Source organism: Geotrypetes seraphini, chromosome 4 (assembly GCF_902459505.1).
Source record: "Geotrypetes seraphini chromosome 4, aGeoSer1.1, whole genome shotgun sequence".
Classification (NCBI taxonomy): domain Eukaryota; kingdom Metazoa; phylum Chordata; class Amphibia; order Gymnophiona; family Dermophiidae; genus Geotrypetes; species Geotrypetes seraphini.
Window position 1 is genome coordinate 195,875,111 of NC_047087.1, and position 20,646 is coordinate 195,895,756.

General features: G+C 44.7%; 1 protein-coding gene across 4 annotated transcripts in view; it reads left to right on the plus strand.

Moving 5' to 3' along the window:
• The first annotated feature begins 1,291 nt into the window (after positions 1 to 1,291).
• Positions 1,292 to 20,646, plus strand: part of CHST3 (carbohydrate sulfotransferase 3) — a 195,153-nt gene continuing 175,798 nt past the window's right edge. For 3 of the 4 annotated variants that reach the window (XM_033941209.1, XM_033941204.1, XM_033941207.1), the window contains exon 1: positions 1,292 to 1,935. The gene's annotated coding sequence lies outside the window, so the exon portion shown is untranslated. Of the gene's footprint in view, positions 1,936 to 2,559; positions 2,851 to 20,646 lie in introns of those variants that run through there. The other variant, XM_033941205.1, reaches the window with a different exon arrangement.

The following is a 20,646-nucleotide window of genomic DNA, read 5'->3' on the forward strand; positions in this document are numbered from 1 at the left end:
TGATCCTAATTAATATGCATGGAAGAAATCTGCATATAATGGGAAGCAGAAGGCATGCAAATCTTCCTCAAGCAACTTCATTAGAGACCTCCTGAAAACCTGACCCCTTGGCAGCCCTCGAGGAGTGGGGATGAACACCAGTGGTTCTTAAAGCTTGATCTCACAGCTCAGCACTTTGAGACTTACAGTACATGAGATTTACAGATAAGATTCCATGTTTGGGCAAATTGTGACAGATCCTTTATCATTTTTTGTTGTTGTTGTTGTTAAGGAGAAGGGTCTGATGGGTGTAGCATTTACACTATGATTAATATTTTTTCTTACACTGTATTTATACAAAGAGGGATTCAGGGTTTCTGGCATCCCCTGCAAACTAGAATAGGTGCTTCCCGCAGGGCTCCTTTTACCACTGTTGTTACTATCACTGCCACAGCCCTACCTCCGCTGTCATGCACTGCAGGAAAGAACTCTGGTGCAAGTCTCCAGTCAGAAAGGTAAAAAGCCGAAACACTTATACTGGCAGGGCCAGTGCAACAGAGGTAAGTGTCCAGAGATGGTGTAATTTCAATTGGGGTTAGCACCCTCAGTCATTTTGAAAAGGCAGCTCCTATGGTTATGGTAGGTTTTGGTACCTCCAAAATATCAGCTTACCTACTGTGATTACCATGTTATGCAGGCTTTATATTCAAAAAGGTTTTTCACATACATTTGCAAATTACTGTTTTTCACTCACTTTTTATAGAGTCATACACAGCTGTTATTTGCTGGTTTCTAGCTGTTTTGTTGTCTGCAGTTCCTTCTTGGTTTTCAGTTTTATTGGTGCTGTGGACAGCACACAAAGGAGGTTAATTTATTTATTGGTATTTTTTTTTTAATTGCCTTTATGAAAAGATTCACTCAAGGCCGTGCAAAGCACATATAGATTAGATTTCCTTATGGATTTCATTGCCTTTTAGGGAAAGTTCTTTGGATATAGTCACTTTTCTGGTTTGTTTGCCCCCCCCCCCCCCGAAGTATTTAAATTTAAACTTTTCAGCGTAGAAAATATAATCCACTCTGATATAGATATTGAGTAGGCTCCCTCCTATACACCCAATAAGCCTGAAACTAAACAGCTCAGTTTATAAATCTGTAGAATCAGAAGGCCTATTATGTTCAGCCTAGAAAAACATAGGCACCTATACTGCCTTTATAAAGTATGTGCCACTTATGTGGTTTGGCAGGATCATTCTGGTGGCTGTGACGCTGGGGTTATCATGGGGGAGGAGGAGCTTGTGGGCATAGGGTCTGGGGCGTCTAATGGCACTTGCTCTGAGCCTGGTCTCATGAGGGAATCGAACCCCGATCGCGGCACGCTGGGAGGAAGCCTGACAGAGAGCCCCTTGTGTTCGGGATGCGGAGGGGAGGGGTGAACACAGATGCCCAGGCCAGCCTCCCCCCTCCCCCCCCCCGGCCCTGCCCCTGCTAGGAAGGGGGATGCAGCCGGGCGCCTCTGTGCCATTCAGTGAACTCCGGGTCGGCAGCTGGGCGCGAGATCGCCGGCAGAATCTGCGGCGCGAGGACGGCGAAGAGCCGAGATCCGGAGCAGCCGCACTTCGCTCTTTCTCTTTTGGTTCCGTTACTCAGGTGCTCCAGTAAAACAGGCTTTGAAGAGGCTGCTAGATTTGTTCCCTGCTGGCAGGAGAAAGCTGTGAAAAGTTATCAGCGCTTCACTGTTCAATTCGCCCCCCCCTCCCCACCTGTATTTTATACTCCCCCCCTCTTTCACATTGGCCAGCTATACACAATCCGTGCTAGCAACTAGCTGCTTTTTCACCAATCAAGGATCTTACCCTGGCCTCCTTCCAGGCCGTGCTCGAAAGAAAGCCGTGGATCTGAAGATTAAAAGCCCCGAGGCGTACGATCGGCCGGTTTAAGAGACCGGATGAGTCCTGGGTAAGTGTCGCTTCGATCCTGAGCAGGGAAGAGGGGTGGGGGGAGGGGGGGTGCATGCCTGCCTTTGGCTCTTTGCAGCTTTTATTTATTTATTTTCTGTGAGGGGGCGAAGAGTTAATTGATCCGATAGGCTGCAGTTTTTGTGCAGAGGAAGGCAAGTTCATCAACTGGGAGAGAGAGAGAGAGAGATGTAAAAGGCAGGAAGCGTGGTGCTAGGGAAGTAGAGATGTTACTAAAAAAAAAAAAAAAAAATTGTACTTTTGCTTGAGGACATCTGTATAGGCCAGTGGTCTCAAACTCAAACTCTTTGCAGGGCCACATTTTGGATTTGTAGGTACTTGGAGAGCCTCAGAAAAAAAAAAAACTAGTTGATGTCTTATTAAAGAAATGACAATTTTGCATGAGATAAAACTTTTTGTAGTTTATAAATCTTTCCTTTGGGCTAAGTCTTAATAATAATATTGTAATTTATAGCTAAAGAGACCTATGATCAAGAAACTGTTTTATTTTACTTTTGTGATTATGATAAACATACTGAGGACCTCAAAATAGTACCTGGCGGGCCGCATGTGGCCCCCGGGCCGCGAGTTTGAGGCTACTGATATAGGCGCTGGAGGGGAAGGAAGAGACTCCCGGTGCATCGGAGCATTCGGGACATGTATGCTGTTTGCAACTGGGGATATTGTTCTTCCTTTTCAGCTTTGGAGAGTTCGGGATGTTCCCTGCCCCCACCCTAAGCCACCATGCTGCAAAAAGGCGAGGGTGTTTGTAAAACCGAAAAGCCGCAAAGCTGGGGAGCAGTGTTTGGACGCAAAGGGTTATCATTTCTGGGAGAGTGCTCTTTCTAAGATTTATGAGGCATGAGCTCCCAAAGGAAAAGGCGGATTAATGTTTGCTCTGTCCTCAGAGCACAAGGTACAGTGTAGCATTTGTGTATGTTCTCGCGTCCCTGTTCAGTGGAAAGCTTTTTGATGAAGACACAACACAGCTCTAATTTTCTTTGAACTGTCAGTGTACATAGTTGCAACTTAAAAGTTTGTTGGTATGTTTTATTCTATCATGTTTTTTTTTGTTTTAAAATTATGTATGTAAATTAGGTAAACCGTTTAGTTGTAAACGGTATAGAAATTTATAAAATAAATAAATAATTACCAAGTATTGGAAAAAGACCAGTTGCTTGCTGGCTGGTGATGCATTAGACAGTTTTCTAAAGTATACTGTATTTGCAAAGTGCATTTAATGCATACTTGTTCTGCTTTTAATGGAAAGTGGGTTCCAGTAGTCTCCTGGCATTGGGCTCGGTTGTAGTGTGGTCTGAACAGAAAAGAATTCTCTTAACTTACAGCCCAGTGGGTGCAACAGCATCACTCCGTCACATTTTGTAGGCTTAATCACTAGGGGGTCAATAATCAAAGTGATTTAAATGGCCAGGAGAGACTCCTGACTGTTCAAATTGCATGTCCAGGCTAACCGTGACTAAAAATTATTGCCACTTAACAGAGCGCCACTGAATATCCAGTTATCCCCAAATACTGTATATTGTGCCATACCTTATGCAAGCAAATCTGTGTGCATAGTCAATTTGCACACATAACTTAATTGTTTAACAAGCTTAATCTATGCTGATAATTGGCAATTAACTCATAATTGACGTTAATTGTCAGCAATGTGCTCAACTTGGTGTGCACACTGCCCAAAATGTTGTGTGTCAGATCTGAAAAAGGAGTGTGTGATAGGAGTGGCCTAGTTGTAGAGCTGCTGCTGCCTCTGCACCCAGAGGTTGTGGGATCAAATCCCAGCACTGTACCTTCTGATCCCGGGCAAGTCAGTTAATCCTCCGTAGCACCACTTTGAATGTATGACCACAAAAAAAAAAGCAGTGCACATCCCCCCTTCTCCATGTTCACAGAGGCTAGGGGCAAAGCCAACCCACAAATAACTTTAAGGCCGACTCTGACCCACCCCTGCCTCCCTGTCGCATATCGGACCTCTCCATTGTATTTACTTTTTAAACCTGGTAATTTAGCAGTGAAGTGGGGGCAGGAGCGATCTTCCTATGCTTCTACCCCGTGGAAAGCTGGGAACAAAAATGGGTGCCATGAGCTCTCACGAGACCGTAGGAACTCACGGCAGTCATTTTTGTTCCCAGCTCTGCACAGGGCAGGAGCATAGGAAGATCGCTCCTTCCCTGCTTCACCGCTAGACCACCAGGTTTTAAAAAGTAAGTACAGCGGAGAGGTCTGGTAGGCGGGAGGGAAGGCGGGGGTGGGTCAGCCAGATGAAAACCACGAAAACCCCCGAAGTTGTGAGTTCTGAACCCGCAAATATGGCAGGGGATGTGTATACAATTCCTATTCCCTTTAGGAGGCAATGGGTGTTCTTTTAAGTTATGTGCAAGTTTTTAGCTTATGTGCCAGTGTGTGCATGACTTAGGTACAGGCATTTTCCCCCACCCAGTTGTGTTAACCTTATATGTTTTACTAGTCTATAGTTATTGTAATTCTTCCCTTTTTCATTTATGTTCTTTGTTTTCCCTCCAAAGAATGTCAATTAATGTACTTGTTGTTCTGTAGTTGATATATTTGTACTGTTTTTACCTATATTTTATATATACTTGTAATTCACCTAAACATAGAAACATAGAAATAGATGGCAGATAAGGGCCACGGCCCATCTAGTCTGCCCACCCCAATGACCCTCCCCATAGAAACATAGAAATAGACGGCAGATAAGGGCCACGGCCCATCTAGTCTGCCCACCCCAATGACCATCCCCATAGAAACATAGAAATAGAACATAGAAATAGACCTAGATATTCTTTGATAGGCAATTATATCAAATTTGAATAACATTTGAAACTTGATTTAGGCCAGGTTTTCCTTGGTCTAAATGGGTGCGTAACCAGCACTTAGCACGATATTATAAGATGCACATAACTTTTATAGAGTCACACTTAGCAACTTACTAGTCATGCTGATTTTTTAGGTGTGATATATAGAATCAGGCCCTTAGAGCCTAAGCTAAAACCAGCTAATTTGTGTGTGTGGGGGGGAGGAGAGGTAGGAATTAATCACAGTGCTATCTTTATACAAGGCGGTGGTTGCTGCCAGAAGGATGCTGGGCTGTATAAAGAGAGGCGTAGTCAGTAGAAGGAAGAAGGTGTTGATGCCCCTGTACAGGTCATTGGTGAGGCCCCACTTGGAGTATTGTGTTCAGTTTTGGAGACCGTATCTGGCGAAGGACATAAGAAGACTTGAAGTGGTCCAGAGGAGGGCGACGAAAATGATAGGAGGCTTGCTCCAGAAGACGCATGAGGAGAGACTGGAAGCTCTGAATATGTATACCCTAGAAGAAAGGAGGGACAGGGGAGATATGATTCAGACGTTCAGATACTTGAAGGATATTAGCGTAGAACAAAATCTTTTCCAGAGAAAGGAAAATGGTAAAACCAGAGGACATAATTTGAGGTTGAGGGGTGGTAGATTCAAAGGCAATGTTAGGAAATTCTACTTTATGGAGAGGGTGGTGGATGCCTGGAATGCGCTCCAGAGAGAGGTGGTGGAGAGGAAAACTGTGACTGAGTTCAAAGAAGCGTGGGCTGAACACAGTGGATCTAGAATCAGAAAATAATATTAAATATCGAACTAAGGCCAGTACTGGGCAGACTTGCACGGTCTGTGTCTGTATATGGCCATTTGGGGGAGGATGGCCTGGGAGGGTTTAGATGGGCTGGAGTAGGTTTTAACGGAGATTTCGGCAGTTGGAACCCAAGCACAGTACCGGGAAGAGCTTTGGATTCTTGCCCAGAAATAGCTAAGAAGAAAAAATTTAAATTGAATCAGATTGGGCAGATTGGATGGACATTCAGGTCTCTCTGCCGTCATCTACTATGTTACTATGTTATTTTATGTGGCTAAATGCTGAGTATTGCACAACTGCTTTCTACGTACATTCTACGTAGCACATTGTGTCTAGTGGTCCTGAATGCTAGGGTTTTGCATCTGAAACCGCAAATTGCTTGCTGAATGCTGTCAGTCATCTTTTCAACACTGCCTCCTTCCTAGGGAGGTACTCCGGTCCCCCTCAGTTTTTTTTTTTGTAGGCAAGTTGTTCAGAAGTGTTTATGCACTTCTCTGCTCTGCAGTTTAATTTTCGATGAACATTCTTTTCATACATTACTCGTGGAGGGGCATAATCAAAAAAACCGTCTAAGTCCCCTTTTGGCCTAATTCCTTAAACGTTGAAAGTAGAAGCAGGGAAAATGTCCATTATAAAAAAAACGTCTTAAAGGAGGTTTTTTTTTTGATAATGGCCTGCCTCTACATTCAGCTGTTTAAATGCCCAGACCACCACTACGTCTACACTAACACCATATAATCAACTTTAAAAAAGCCTAACTCCCAAACGCCCAAAACAAGAGCTTTTAGGCAAAGGAGGAGCCAGTCCTTCGCTTAAAATCTGGATTCTGTAACCGGTGTCTGTCAAAAACAACACCGGTTACAGAATACCCCCCTATAAACGATCCAGGCAGGAGGGAGCCCACCCCCGAACCCCTGACTCGATATGGGCATGGGCCCAACAGCTGAGAATTTCTTCTATCTGGAATCCATTCCCCTCCCTCTCCCTCCCATTTAGGTCCTGACCTATGAGATTGGCTGAACTCATGGATGCTCAGGGAAGCTTTGCTGTATGTATGGCCTCACTGTTGCCACATGTCTTTGGCACTGAAATTGTGGGAAGGAAGAAAGCTATCTGTTCTGGCAAAGCCCACCACATGCCTTCTGTAGAAACTGGGGCATGGAGAATGTTTATGAGAATTGATATAAAGTCTCCAGGGAGTTTTCATTTCTATTCACTACTTTTAGAAATAAAGGTCAGTTGAACTAAATGCATTTCTTTGACTAATTCTTATGAACTACCATATGAAAAGAAGCGTTAGCTCTTGAGAACTAGTCAAGAAATATGCTCATTTAGACATAGCCATAGGAGATGATAGTGCCCTTGTGGAAGTCATTGGTGAGGCCCTAGTGGGAGTACTGTGTTCAGTTTTGAACGCTGTATCTTACCAAGGACATAAGATTTAAAACTGTTAAGAGGAAAGTGACAAAAATACATAGGCACAGACACACTAAAGTCAGCGATCATCGCTAAACTAGTTTTAACTGCTTTAGCGATGATCGCATTTGCCAACCTGATGCACAAAACGTCTCACTGCATGTTTTTCCCCTCGATCGCCCAGATACAGAGGGAGGAGCCTAAGGCTCAATCAGGGCCTTAGGAGGGGCCTTAGGGGCATCTGAGCCAGTCAGGGCCTTAGGCCCCTCCCCATGCATCATATGATGAATTGAGGAGTGGAAGGCCTGTCATTTTGGACTGGCGGGCCTCGGAGCAGGTGGGACTGCATTCCTCCTGCTCCCAACTTGTGAAAAAAGTATCGGGTGGGTTCGGGGGGTGGGAGTGGGGGATTTGGGGGAGTATCAGCTGGCAGGAGGGAGAGGGCATCACTCCTGCCTTTTTTTTTGGGGGGAGGGTAAGGTAGGGGATGGTTCAGGGGTGTGGTACCTGGCGCAAGGAGGGCCTCTGTTGGCAGGAGGGAGTGGGCATCCTTCCTGCCAATTATTTCTTGCATGAGTGTATGTGTGTGTGTGTGGTGTCAGAAAGGCATGTGGGAGTGGACATCCCACCTGCAGATTTTTGCAGGCACGGGGGGGGGGAGGTCAGCAAGGCAGGAGGGATTGGGCATCCCTCCTTCTGATTTTTGCTGGCACGGGTGGGGTGGGGTGGGGGTTGGTCCCCTGTGCTGGTTCGTCAGAGAGATGTCAGGGAAGGTCGTCATCAGCGAAGGAGGAGGGTGGCTTTTTTCTTTCTTTTTTTTTTTTTTTTAATGGCGCACATATTTTGTGTGTGCCCATTAAAAAAAAGAAGAAAAATAAGGTTTCCTGCCCCGAACAGCTGAGTGGCAGGAGGCTGCTTTGGAGCTTCCCCTGCCTCTCAGCTGTTTGGGTTTCCCTTGCCAGCACTGCGCATATGTGAGAGTCACTCTCACAGCGATTAGTCATATGGGAGCTATGGGGATTACAACCAACCTCCATGTAAATCATTTGCATGCAAAATTTTTAGTGCATCAAAATATCTCTTTTAGAATTGGCCAAAAATTGGATCGGAGCTCTTGTTTAGTGAACCTGGCCCTAAGTCAGAAGATGTATGGAAAGAGACTTGGCTACTTGTATATGTACTATATACTCTAGAGAAGAGGAAGAACATGGGAAATAAGACACAGACATTTAATGAAAGATTTTAATGAAAAAAAAAAACAATGAACAAACTTTTTCCAAAAACAGGTAGGTTATACGGTAAGACTAGAGTGCATGAATTGAAGCAGCAAGGATAGAAACTTAAAAGCAACATCAGGAAATAATTTTTTCATGGAAAGGGCGGTGAATGCTTGGAATACTTTTCCACAGCAGGTGGTGGGGACTAGAACAGTGACAGAATTCAAAACGGTGTGGATAAACAGAGAGGATCGCTCTGTGGTAAGAGGATGGAATAAGAGTATAGAGTATTTCCACTCAAAGCAAAAAAACATAGAGGAGTTATCCGCAAGGAGCTGCAGATACGGCCATGTAAATGAGTAGGCTGTGCCATGGATGCATTTTTGCTTTGGAAAGACTTGCTGTGGAGCATGAATAAGCATGTCATAAAAAAGAATAAAGGAGGAGGTGTGGTAGAAGTTCTTTGCAGGCTTAATAGTCGCTGAAACCCAGGGACTTTATTTCATTTGTTATCGTTATCCGTTACCGGCCGTGGAACTGGTGTCAGAAATCCTTAAAGCAGGAAAATTACACGATAATACAGAGATGTAATCGGTAGAGAACTGCACATACTGTCTGAGTGATTGATGTCTGTTGGCTCTTTAATATTCCAAATGCAAAAAGTTCCTTGCAGATACGTATTCCCTCGTGAGGAGCCCATGCAAACACAGTACAGGCAGCAATGGCAACATCTGTTTAAAACACATGAAAATCAAGTGTGTATTTATTTTCATGTTATCAGGAGACAGCTAGCTGTGTGTATATATATATATTTAAAAACTTGTACCCTGCTTAAACCTAAGTGGTTCACATAATACATACATAAGCAAATGACACTACAGCAATAACCCCCTTTTTTACAAAGCTGCACTTGCGTTTTTAGCACCGGCCGCTGCGGTAACAACTTCGACGCTTATATGACTCTCCTATGAGAGTCTGAGCTGTTACCGCAGTAGGAAGTAAATAACTTACATTCATCTAACATCTCTTCAAGGTCAAAATCATAAAAACAAACAAAAAAGTTTTTCAGGAAAAAGCCTCTATAAAATCTTTAGCACGCTCTTAAATTTTGAATGTCCAGTCAAATATCTCATAAAAGTGGTCCAGTCAAATTATCTCATAAAAGCACTCCTGCCACTGAAATTATTGAAGCTCTTATTTTTGCATAGCGAGCTCTTAACGAGCCCTTCACTGACCAACCTAAACGTCCCCTCTGACCTTAAGGGTCTCTACATGGTTGGTACACTTTGTAGCCGGCACGCTCCAGGCAGAGGGCCTGGGAATACTGGCCACAATTAAACTCTTGTGAGTCGCTGCGTGCCTCACAAGGATAAGTTCTTTCAGTACTTAGTGAAAGGTCAGCCTCCAAAACAATAAGTTCAGTGTCAAATAAAGAATTGTTTTTAATTGTTCAAACCAAAAAAAACACAGTAACTTGTTTGTCAGGATTGAAATGGCAAAGCCAACGGGCTTCCCATACAAGGTAAACACAATGTTCAATAAACAGTCTTTGGTTGAGAAACCAAAAAGAGTCCAAACTCAAACAAAACTCTCTTCCTCAGAGGTAAGTTCTCATTTAACTCATAGTCCAGGTGGAGTTCATTTACCAAAAGAAAGGAAAAACTTTTCCACCAAAACAAAGCTACAAGACAGTGTAAAAATACTGGCTTCTTCAGCGACTGAAGGCTGGAAAGACAGTGTGCACCATGTGGTCTTGAATCGCCAGAAATTAGGCCCGCTATCCCACCACGTAACACGGGGCTAACCCCACTGTCTTAGCATACCATAGTACACTTAACTCAAAAGGGAAAGCGCAATTAAGCTTTCAAAAATGGAAAACAAACTTCAAAATAAAAGTCCTTGCTTAATTCAGCATAGTGAAAATCCACTCTTTAACATGAGTTAGAATTATTCAGTCTGAGAAAAAGTTAATCAAAAACAAACTTGCCATCAACTTCAGCAACATTCAAATACTTGCTTTTATGAGGCAAACCTCCATAGGAGTATTCTCAGGAGTCAGCCCAACAGTAGCTTCTGGGCTTGTTTCCATCTCCATGTCACATAGTTCCTCATTCAGACTGGAAGGTGATTCTCCTCCAGCCTCTGTAAACTCCATGTCCTCTGGAGCTTGACTGCTATCAGGAGCTCTCAGCCCTGAGCATTGTGACCTTCCCTGCTGCTGTTCCTCCCGCTCTCTTACTCCCTCTACAGGCCCTAGAAGAAAATTCGGTCTGAGAAGCAGATTATGGACAGGGTCTGGATCTGCACTGGGACCTGTACTAGGGACACTCCTAGCAGGCATAGTCTGCTTATCACAACTTTCAGCACCTGAGTCAGATGCCAAGGTTTCTCATAATATAGTACTTTAAAAATCAACACAAGAACTTTGTACACAATCCCATATTCAACAATGAAGTTGTTTCAGCAGTGGTGTTGCATGGTCATATCTGCTCCCTCCACAAATTAATTAATGGTGCAGCCGTATTTTGAACAGTCTGCAAAGCCTTACGTCTCATAGATATCTCTAAATACAGTGCATTACAGTAATCTAATTCTTGAATAATAGCCGTCAGAACTACAATCCGAAAATCATAGCTTGATAGCTTTGGTTTTAACCTGCTAAGAACTCACATTTGGAAGAAAGCAGACTTGATCACAGCGAACACCTTTTCTTATATTCTCAAAGTAGAGTCTAATCAAACCCCTAATACTTTAAGATGCTGATGTATTGGGATTTTCATATTATTAATCATAACATATTCTAGCCAAATATAGGCTGTGTGAGATCATTTTGAGTAGTTGGTTCAAGCAGAGAGAATGCTGCAGGGAAAATATTAGTGTGTTGTATCAAGTAAGATACCAGGTGTAGATTGGCATGTGCCTCACCAGAACTGTGATCAAGACAAGCAAAACTTGTCTGATTGAAAGACAAGTGTATTGTTATTTATGTTCTTCACTGGTGCCCTTCACCAGGCCACCTCATTCTATCAAGAGGGCTTTATGCTGTTGATATATTGACATTTTCCAGTGCAATAGCTGTGTCATTCTGGACAAGTGGGTTATCTCCCCTTGGCCGCAAGCCATGTGTAGAAGGAATCCACTACGGATTTTTCCTGTGATCCTCCTTCTTCACTGGGAGTCATACTGCTACCTACCGTATTGATGATACTGAGAGTATTTCTCCTGTCTGGTTTGACTGCTGTTTCTGAAGACCAAATATTACTGAACTTTTTGCATGAAATTGATAAAAGGCATGGATTTGAGTGGATCTAAATAACTGCGTGAATTTGAGGATTGCATGACACAACTAGGTTTATTTTAAGTATTTAAAGAAGAACTTGAGAAGTTTTAAGATCTATTCCAAGTGTATGGAATTTAAAGGTGACTATTGATGATATAAAGTGATTTTTTTGCAAAGTTTCCAAGTTTATTATAAAATTTGATTTATTGCTTATTCAAAATTCTAAGCGATGTACAATTAAAAATTACAGAGTTGAGGGAAACAGACATAACTAACAAAAACTCATACTACTAAACATATTAAAATTCAATAAATACATACAAGGTCAAACATAAGGAGAGTTAGAGAAGAAGTACCGTATTTTCACGCCTATAACGCGCGCGTTATACGCGTTTTTACCTACCGCGCATACCCCTCGCGCGTTATACGCGTGAGCGCGGTATACAAAATTTTTTTTTACATAGTTCCCACCCCGCCCGACGCCCGATTCACCCCCCCAGCAGGACCGCTCGCACCCCCACCCCGAACGACCGCTCGCACGCGCTCCCACCCGCACCCGCATCCACGATCGGAGCAAGAGGGAGCCCAAGCCCTCTTGCCCGGCCGACTCCCCAACTCCCCGACAATATTGGGCCAGGAGGGAGCCCAAACCCTCCTGGCCACGGCGACCCCCTACCCCCACCCCGCACTACATTACGGGCAGGAGGGATCCCAGGCCCTCCTGCCCTCGACGCAAACCCCCTCCCTCCAACGACCGCCCCCCCCAAGAACCTCCGACCGCCCCCCCAGCCGACCCGTGACCCCCCTGGCCGACCCCCACGACACCCCCACCCCCCTTCCCCGTACCTTTGGTAGTTGGCCGGACAGACGGGAGCCAAACCCGCCTGTCCGGCAGGCAGCCAACGACGGAATGAGGCCGGATTGGCCCATCCGTCCCAAAGCTCCGCCTACTGGTGGGGCCTAAGGCGCGTAGGCCAATCAGAATAGGCCCTGGAGCCTTAGGTCCCACCTGGGGGCGCGGCCTGAGGCACATGGGCCCAACCCGACCATGTGCCTCAGGCCGCGCACGGAGAGGCGGGGCAGTGCACGGAAAGTCAGGGAGGGTGAACGGATAGTCGGGACAGCGCACGGAGAGTCGGGGAGGGCGAAAGGAGAGTCGGGGTGGCCAGAGGAGAGTCGGGGCGGGCGAAAGGACAGTCGGGCTGCATGCGCGGTATACCCGTGAGCGCGGTATACAAAAGTTTTTGTACATAAAATCGTGGTTTCTGCGCGCTATACCCGTGTGCGCGTTTTACACGGGTGCGCGTTATCTGCGTGAAAATACGGTACAATTTAGTTATAAAAGAGACAATTAAGGTAAAAAACACATTGGGAAGGGGAAGAGACAAGTCATTAAAATATTGTGGATAAATTAAAGGCATAGGCAATTCATTTAATCCTTGAATGCATCTTTAAAAAGAAAACCCTTAAGTTTGCTCTTAAATTTTTCCAAAACCCTTTCTTCTCTTAAATAAATTGGAAGGGCATTCCAAGCTTGAGGGGCCATGATTTATCACATTCTGACACTGGATGGTGCTAAGCTCCATATCCGAGGCTTTATCCACCCCAAAAATATAAATTAACAAAAAATAAATAAATCCAAATTAAGGTGTAAAATAAAGTTGGATATCATAGGGTTTAGTTAAATACTGAGGCCCTGATTCTCCAAAAGTGCGTCCCGATTTTAGGCAGCTGTAGACGTCCTACAGCTGTCTAATCAGCCAATCGGGATGCACGTTTTAAAAAAAAAAAATGCTCCCCAGGCAGGCCTGAAGGTGCCTCCGGGAGCCTAGGGAGACCCGCAAGATGCCTAAGCTCGCCTACAGGCCTTAGGCGAACTTAGGCGGCCCTACGCGTCTCCCTAGTAGAGGAAGAGACGCTTAAAATGTAGGCCAGCAAAATGCTGGTCTACATTGTAAGTAGACGCGGCCGCTATACTGATCGCGGCAAGGGATCTCCCTGCTGCAATAAAGTATAGCGGCCGCGGCCGCCTGTCCCATCACCGACAGGAGGATGCCTAACTCCTCCTGTCGGAACCCCGGAACCCCCTCCCCCCCCAAACTCGTAATCGCCGACAGGAGGATGCCCAACTCCTCCTGTCGGAACCCCCTCCCCCCCCCAAACTCGTAATCGCCGACAGGAGGATGTCCAACTCCTCCTGTCGGAACCCCGGAACCCCCTCCCCCCAAACTCGTAATCGCCGACAGGAGGATGCCCAACTCCTCCTGCCGGAAAGCCCAACGACCCTCCGCCCCAACTAATCTCCCTCCCCCAACTAACCTTTCAATGTTGGTCAGCTGGACCGGTCTTGCTGCCGTCCAGCTGACGGGTCTGCCTCGTGGAAATGAGACGGCACGCCCCTTCCCGGCCCATCCCCGCTAAATCTAAGGCCTGATTGGCCCAGGCTGTAGAAGCCTGGACCAATCAGGCCTTAGGCATAGAGGGTCCGCCCATCCCCACTAATCCTAAGGCCTGATTGGCCAAGGTGCCTAGCCTGGGCCAATCAGGCCTTAGATTTAGCGGGGATGGGCCGGGAAGGGGCGTGCCGTCTCATTTCCACGAGGCAGACCCGTCGGCTGGACGGCAGCAAGACCCGTCCAGCTGACCAACATTGAAAGGTTAGTTGGGGGAGGGAGATTAGTTGGGGCGGGGGGTCGTTGGGCTTTCCGGCAGGAGGAGTTGGGCATCCTCCTGTCGGCGATTACGAGTTTGGGGGGGGGGGGGTTCAGGAGTTCCGACAGAAGGAGTTGGGCATCCTCCTGTCGGCGATTACGAGTTTGGGGGGGGAGGGGGTTCCGGGGTTCCGACAGGAGGAGTTGGGCATCCTCCTGTCGGCGATTACGAGTTTGGGGGGGAGGGGGTTCCGGGGTTCCAACAAGAGGAGTTGGGCATCCTCCTGTCGGCGATTACGAGTTTGGGGGGGGAGGGGGTTCCGGGGTTCCGACAGGAGGAGTTGGGCATCCTCCTGTCGGCGATTACGAGTTTGGGGGGGGAGGGGGTTCTGGGGTTCCGACAGGAGGAGTTGGGCATCCTCCTGTCGGCGATTACGAGTTTGGGGGGGGGGGGGGGGTTCCGGGGTTCCGACAGGAGGAGTTGGGCATCCTCCTGTCGGCGATTACGAGTTTGGGGGGGGAGGGGGTTCTTGGGTTCCGACAGGAGGAGTTGGGCATCCTCCTGTCGGCGATTACGAGTTTGGGGGGGGAGGGGGTTCCGGGGTTCCGACAGGAGGAGTTGGGCATCCTCCTGTTGGCGATTACGAGTTTGGGGGGGAGGGGGCTCGGGGTTCCGACAGGAGGAGTTAGGCATTCTCCTGTCGGTGATGGGACAGGCGGCCGCAACAACCGCGGCCGCTATACATATTGCAGCAGGGAGATCCCTTGCTGCCATAAGTATAGCAGCCGCGTCTAATTTAACCCGATTCTCTAAAGACACCGGTTACAGAATCGGCGTTTAGTATAGGACGCCTCTCCCGGGCGGCCTGCCTGGGGAGCATTTTTTTAAAAAAAACATGCATCCCGATTGGCTGATTAGACAGCTGTAGGACGTCTACAGCTGCCTAAAATCGGAACGCACTTTTGGAGAATCAGGGCCTTGAATATCTGGTTATTGGACCACTTGGTTTAAATATCAATATATTAAGTTTTATTTATGACTACCCCTCCACTAACAAACGTGGTCTGGTCATTGCAGTAATACTGCAGTCCTAGCTGGCATCTGCACCAGGGCTCCTGAACCTTTCATTCATCGCCTTTAGTCTGGCCACTAGGTGTCGCTACTAAGCAATAACAGGGACCTCCTCTGGAGTATCTGTGGCTCAAGCCAACCTGAGGAGCAGAAAATGCAACATAATAATCAAACCATGTGGTAAATGCATTGCAGAGCCAGTCCTCATGATGTTTTCTAACCTTCCAGCCTTGCTCCCTCTTCAAATGCAACTATACTTCTTCTCTTTCAAAACACTCCAGGGGTGCATTTTATTAGAAAGGTGGTGTCCATAAAACCAAGCTCCTGTTCTGTCTTACTAAAGATTTATCTGCAAGTTACAGTAAATCTTCATTCCCTGTATCCTTTCTCTCTTTATCTCCCTGCCTTGTCCACATGGTAGCAAGGGTACCAGCATTAAATAGGCAGAAGGTATTGAGCTATCATATATGCGTAACTACAGTTTATAATTTTGGATTATGACTGACATTTTGTTGATGTTGTAACTTACTGTAAGAAAAGACAGAAGAAAACAGAAACTGGAAATGAAAATGCAGTTTTACTGTAAATTTGCACTGCTTTCTTTTTATATTCCAAGGTGTAGAGTGCTGATTCTCTTTCTCTGATGTTGAACTGTATATGGCTTCTTGAGGTTTAAGTTTGATTTTTGTCTACATTTATTTAAGTTTTGTGGTTGCTTGTAGTTGCGTTTGCCTATGTAGGGGCCTTGTGAATATGTTAGCTTTGGAATATATGCATCAAAGATATTTGTATTATGTTTAGTGACTTAGGAGATAGCTGATGGGGGGAAGGGAGGGTGAACAGCTTTTATAGATTGGCTCACCATGATAACCCAAATTTCTAACTTCCGGTTTATATTCGAGTCAACCTTTTTTTTCCCCCTTTTTGGAGGGGAAAAGAGGATACCTCTGTTTATATTTGGATCGGTTTATATTGGAGTATATACAGTGATTGGGGGCAACATGTTCATTTCGAAAACCTGTTTTGGAACACTTCAGATGCAGTCATGCTGCAAAACCAAGTACCACTACTGCTACTTAGCATTTCTATAGCACTTCCAGGCTAACGCACACAGCACTGTACAATACATTAACCATGAAGAGGCAATCCCTGCTCGACAGAGCAAATCTGTCTCTCCTGTTTCTGAAAGGGGAGTGAAAGCCTGCTTTTGTTTTCCTGGGTTTTTTCAGGCTGCTTTCTATCCCACATCTAGAGGGGGGGGGGTGGCCTCCATTATAATTTTGTTTGCCTGTTGGGTCTCTGACAAATGTCATTAGTCACCAGATATCAAAGCACAAGAAGACAATGAGATATCCTGAGCAATTTCTAAAATCTTTGAAGAATTTATTTTAAGCATATTGTAGAAAAAAACTGGTAAATCCTGACTTGTTTAAGGCCCCTCTCTGCAATATCAGTCCTTCAGTTCACAAAAGAAAAGGGATGTCCTCTGTTCTCCTGTACTGTATTTAGTTTGTTTTTGTCTTTTGAAGGAGCTGGTATTGAAGTAGGGACTGTCACACTTAAAAAACAAATATGTTCACTTAGGGCCAGCTTCCATAAATTGAGCTGCTCAGTGTGGTTGTCAATCAACCGCTAGGCGCCACTTATAGAATCTTACCTCTCAGCGCCTAGACACACTTAGGCATCCTAGAGGTAAGCACTTAACTCAGACTTATAGCAGTGTTTATTCTCCACGCCTACTTTTTAGGTAGGCATCATTGAAGGGCACCTCCTCTTAGGCGTTGCTAAGCGTTCAGCAATAAACTCTTAATTGGTCGTTTAAAATTTTTTTAAATTGGTGTGGTAATTGACTGTGCTAGTTTTCAACCAATGAAAAAAATAAAAATTGCCCTGGACCGCTAGCATGGAATATTGCCACTCCTTGGGTTTTGGCCAGGTACTAGGGACCTGGATTGGTCACTGTGAGAACGAGCTACTGGGCTTGATGGACCATTGGTCTGACCCAGTAAGGCTATTCTTATGGTACAGCCTGGTGCTGAATATTTGTGCTTGCTCCAGGATTTTGGTAATTTTTTTTTAGAAACAATTGAAAGCATTTTGGTTTTCTCAAGCATATTTTAGGGTTTGATTATAAGGAAGGGATATTTTAAGGAGATATATATCTATGGTTTTGTTTCATTGCTTGTGTGTTTGCAAAATAGATTTTAAAAATTTTTTGTATGTGTTCTGTTACCTGCCTAGTTAATTGGCAAGACGGAAATAAAAATAAATAAAATCTAGCTATAAAAAAAAACCCTTGGCAGCTGGCATCTAAAGAAACCCTGACTTCTATGGGCTGATTATTATTCCCTTGATAACCAAAGGAAGATAGTTCCAGAGTTTACACTGAGCATCAGCCATACAGGAGCATTTACAAATTTTAAGGATTTTATACAAAATCATTGCATTCCATATGGTTCTCTATTAGTGAAGCATAGGACAACCCGGACCCGTGAAGGAGTGTTTCTCTGAAACACGGACTGTGTTGGGTCCGGTCTTCATGTACACAAGAACCATCCTTTGGAAAATAATAATATTTTACTGACATTTAATAAAGTTGCTGTACCTTGTACATTTCTCTCAGCAGTTTCTTTTTGTTTTTTTTGTGCTTTCCCTTCACAGCAGACTCCTTGGATTTTTCTTTGTTTTGTCCAGAGTTCAGGGACCAGCATATAAAAAAAAATCTTAGCACATCTCATCCACTTCCTTGCGTGTGAAGTACAGAGGCCCCTCTCACAGGGTGAGCAGACTGATAAGGATGTACCAACCACTGCCTTTCCTGCACCACCACTATCACCAGCAGCAAGCCCAAATGATAGTAGACAGACAGTTTGCTGACATATGTGGCAGATAAACCATTTTGTCCAAGTGTTAAGAACATAAGAATAGCCTAACTGGGTCAGACCAATGGTCCATCAAGCCCAGTAGCCTGTTCTCACGGTGGCCAATCCAGGTCACTAGTACCTGGCCATGCTACCAATCCAAGGCAAGCAGTGGCTTCCCCCGTGTCTTTCTCAATAACAGACTGTGGGCTTTTCCTCCAGGAAATTGTCCAAACCTTTCTTAAAACCAGCTACACTATCCGCTCTTACCACATCCTCTGGCGATGCGTTTCAGAGCTTAACTATTCTCTGAGTGAAAACTTTTTTCCTCCTATTGGTTTTAAAAGTATTTCCCTGTAACTTCATTGGGAAATACTTTTAAAAACCAATAGGAAGAATTTTTTTTTTTCACTCAGAGAATAGTTAAACTCTGGAACGCGTTGACAGAGGTTGTGGTAAGAGCGGATAGCGTAGCTGGTTTTTAGAAAGGTTTGGACAATTTCCTGGAGGAAATGTCCATAGTCTTTTATTGAGAAAGATATGGGGGAAGCCACTGCTTGCCCTGGATCGGTGGCATGGAATGTTGCTACTTCTTGGGTTTTGGCCAGGTACTAATGACCTGGATTCAAATCCAGTGACTAGAGCTGGAAGACTCTTTTCTTCCACCTACAGAATTACCAGGGAAAGAAAGGGGGGAGAATGGAGGGGGCAAAATGGTGTGCGGTCAGATTCTCTTATAGAATACTAGCGTAAGTTTGCATTTATGCGCCAGCATTTAAGCGTGACCACTTATGCCTGGTGGATGGCTGGTGTAAAAGCATGTGCCTAAATGTTGCCACCTACGCATATAACTTGCATTATTCTATAAACAATACGTATATCTGCGTGACCCGCCCAAGCCCCACTGAAATGCACACCCCTTTGCAGTTGCATCTGTATTGCATAGGCACTAACTTATAGAGTAGCTCCTAAGTGCAATTATGCATGTAACTACAGATATAGGTGCCATGCAGTGCATAACTGCATCCATCATGTCTAATTTTGTGACATTATAGATTTGTTGTGAGGGGGGAGAATGTTTATTACTGTAAGTTTTTTTATACAGCACTTCCAACTATTGGACATCTTCATATTCAATATTGAAAGTGTTTATCTTAACATACCCTAGATATGCCACTGACCAGATTTACAGAAACCTCTCCATGGAGCTTAGTCGGTCTGTGAAAAGACAGAAAAGTGAAAAGACTAGGTGAACCACAGACTGCTCTTGTGCTGGCTTTGCATCCAGATTCATTTATAGATTGTCAGTGTTTTATGGTGTTTGACCAAAGAATGCTGTTTATTCTGGTTCTGGGAAAGGTGAAGAAAGGCTGTGAGAGTTGTTCTTTTTTAGTAGTGTGTCGAGTTGACCTTTTGCCCTTGCAGTAGCAGCTGGATAGGAAGAGCCTTGCAAGGACTCTTTTGATTTGATTCACTCTTCTACCAACCAAGAATGAAAACATACTGTATACTGTATAAGTTACATTTGAAGAATCCACAGTGCCTTGTAAGTCTTCACACTCGTGCATTTTTCACACTCGGCTGTCTCAAAATTACAATTCAAAATGCATTAAAAAAGAGTATATTTCACAGTGCTACATAGCACACTCCATACTTCCAACCTGAAAGAACCAGTATTGTGAATATTTAAGTGGGACATGAGTTTCTGGATGTCCAGGAAATATTGTTTATTAATTCACATAATCATGTTTAAAACAATTAAAAACAACCTCAGGATAGCTTGTAAGACACTCTTTGTACCTGAATAAATCCTGAGGTTGCTTTTTAATTGTTTTTAACATGTAAATTAATAAACAATATTTCCTGGACATCCAGAAAATCGTGTTCCACTTTGTGCTTTCATCTCTTGACCTTGTTGGTGGAATATTGGTTCTCCTTCTGCTTTGCCTTTGGTTGAAATATTTAAGAACATAAGAATAGTCATACTGGGTTAGACCAATGGTCCATCTAGCCCAGTTTCCTGTTCCAACAGAAGCCAATTGAGGTCACAATACCTGGAAGAAACCCAAATCCAGTAGTACCGATCCCAGGGCAAGCAATGTTTTCCTCAATGTCTCTCGTAATATTCCCAATTAAATGTATACCAAATGTATGAACTAAATACCCTATGGGGCTCATAATCGAAAGAGAAAAACATCCAAAAACCGGCTTAAGTCGGTACTTGGACAAACATTTCCCAAATATGTCCAAGTGCCGATAATAAAAACGGGTTTTGGACGTATTTCTAAACGACCTAGGCCTCTACATAGTGCCGCTGAACGACCAAAGCTAAACAGGGCATTGAGGGCAGAAGTTGGGCGGGATGTGGGCTGGCTTAGACTTAGTTGTACAGCATGTATAACTGAAAGTTATATAGCCCACGATCGACGGAACTTGGACGTTGTGACTTAGACCTTGTAAAACATGGTCTAAGTCACAAGAACCCACTTAAACTCACTAGATAAGCACTGAAAACACATAACACAGACCCCCCACCCCCATAAAAATATTAATCACAACTTTAAAATTCAGCCTG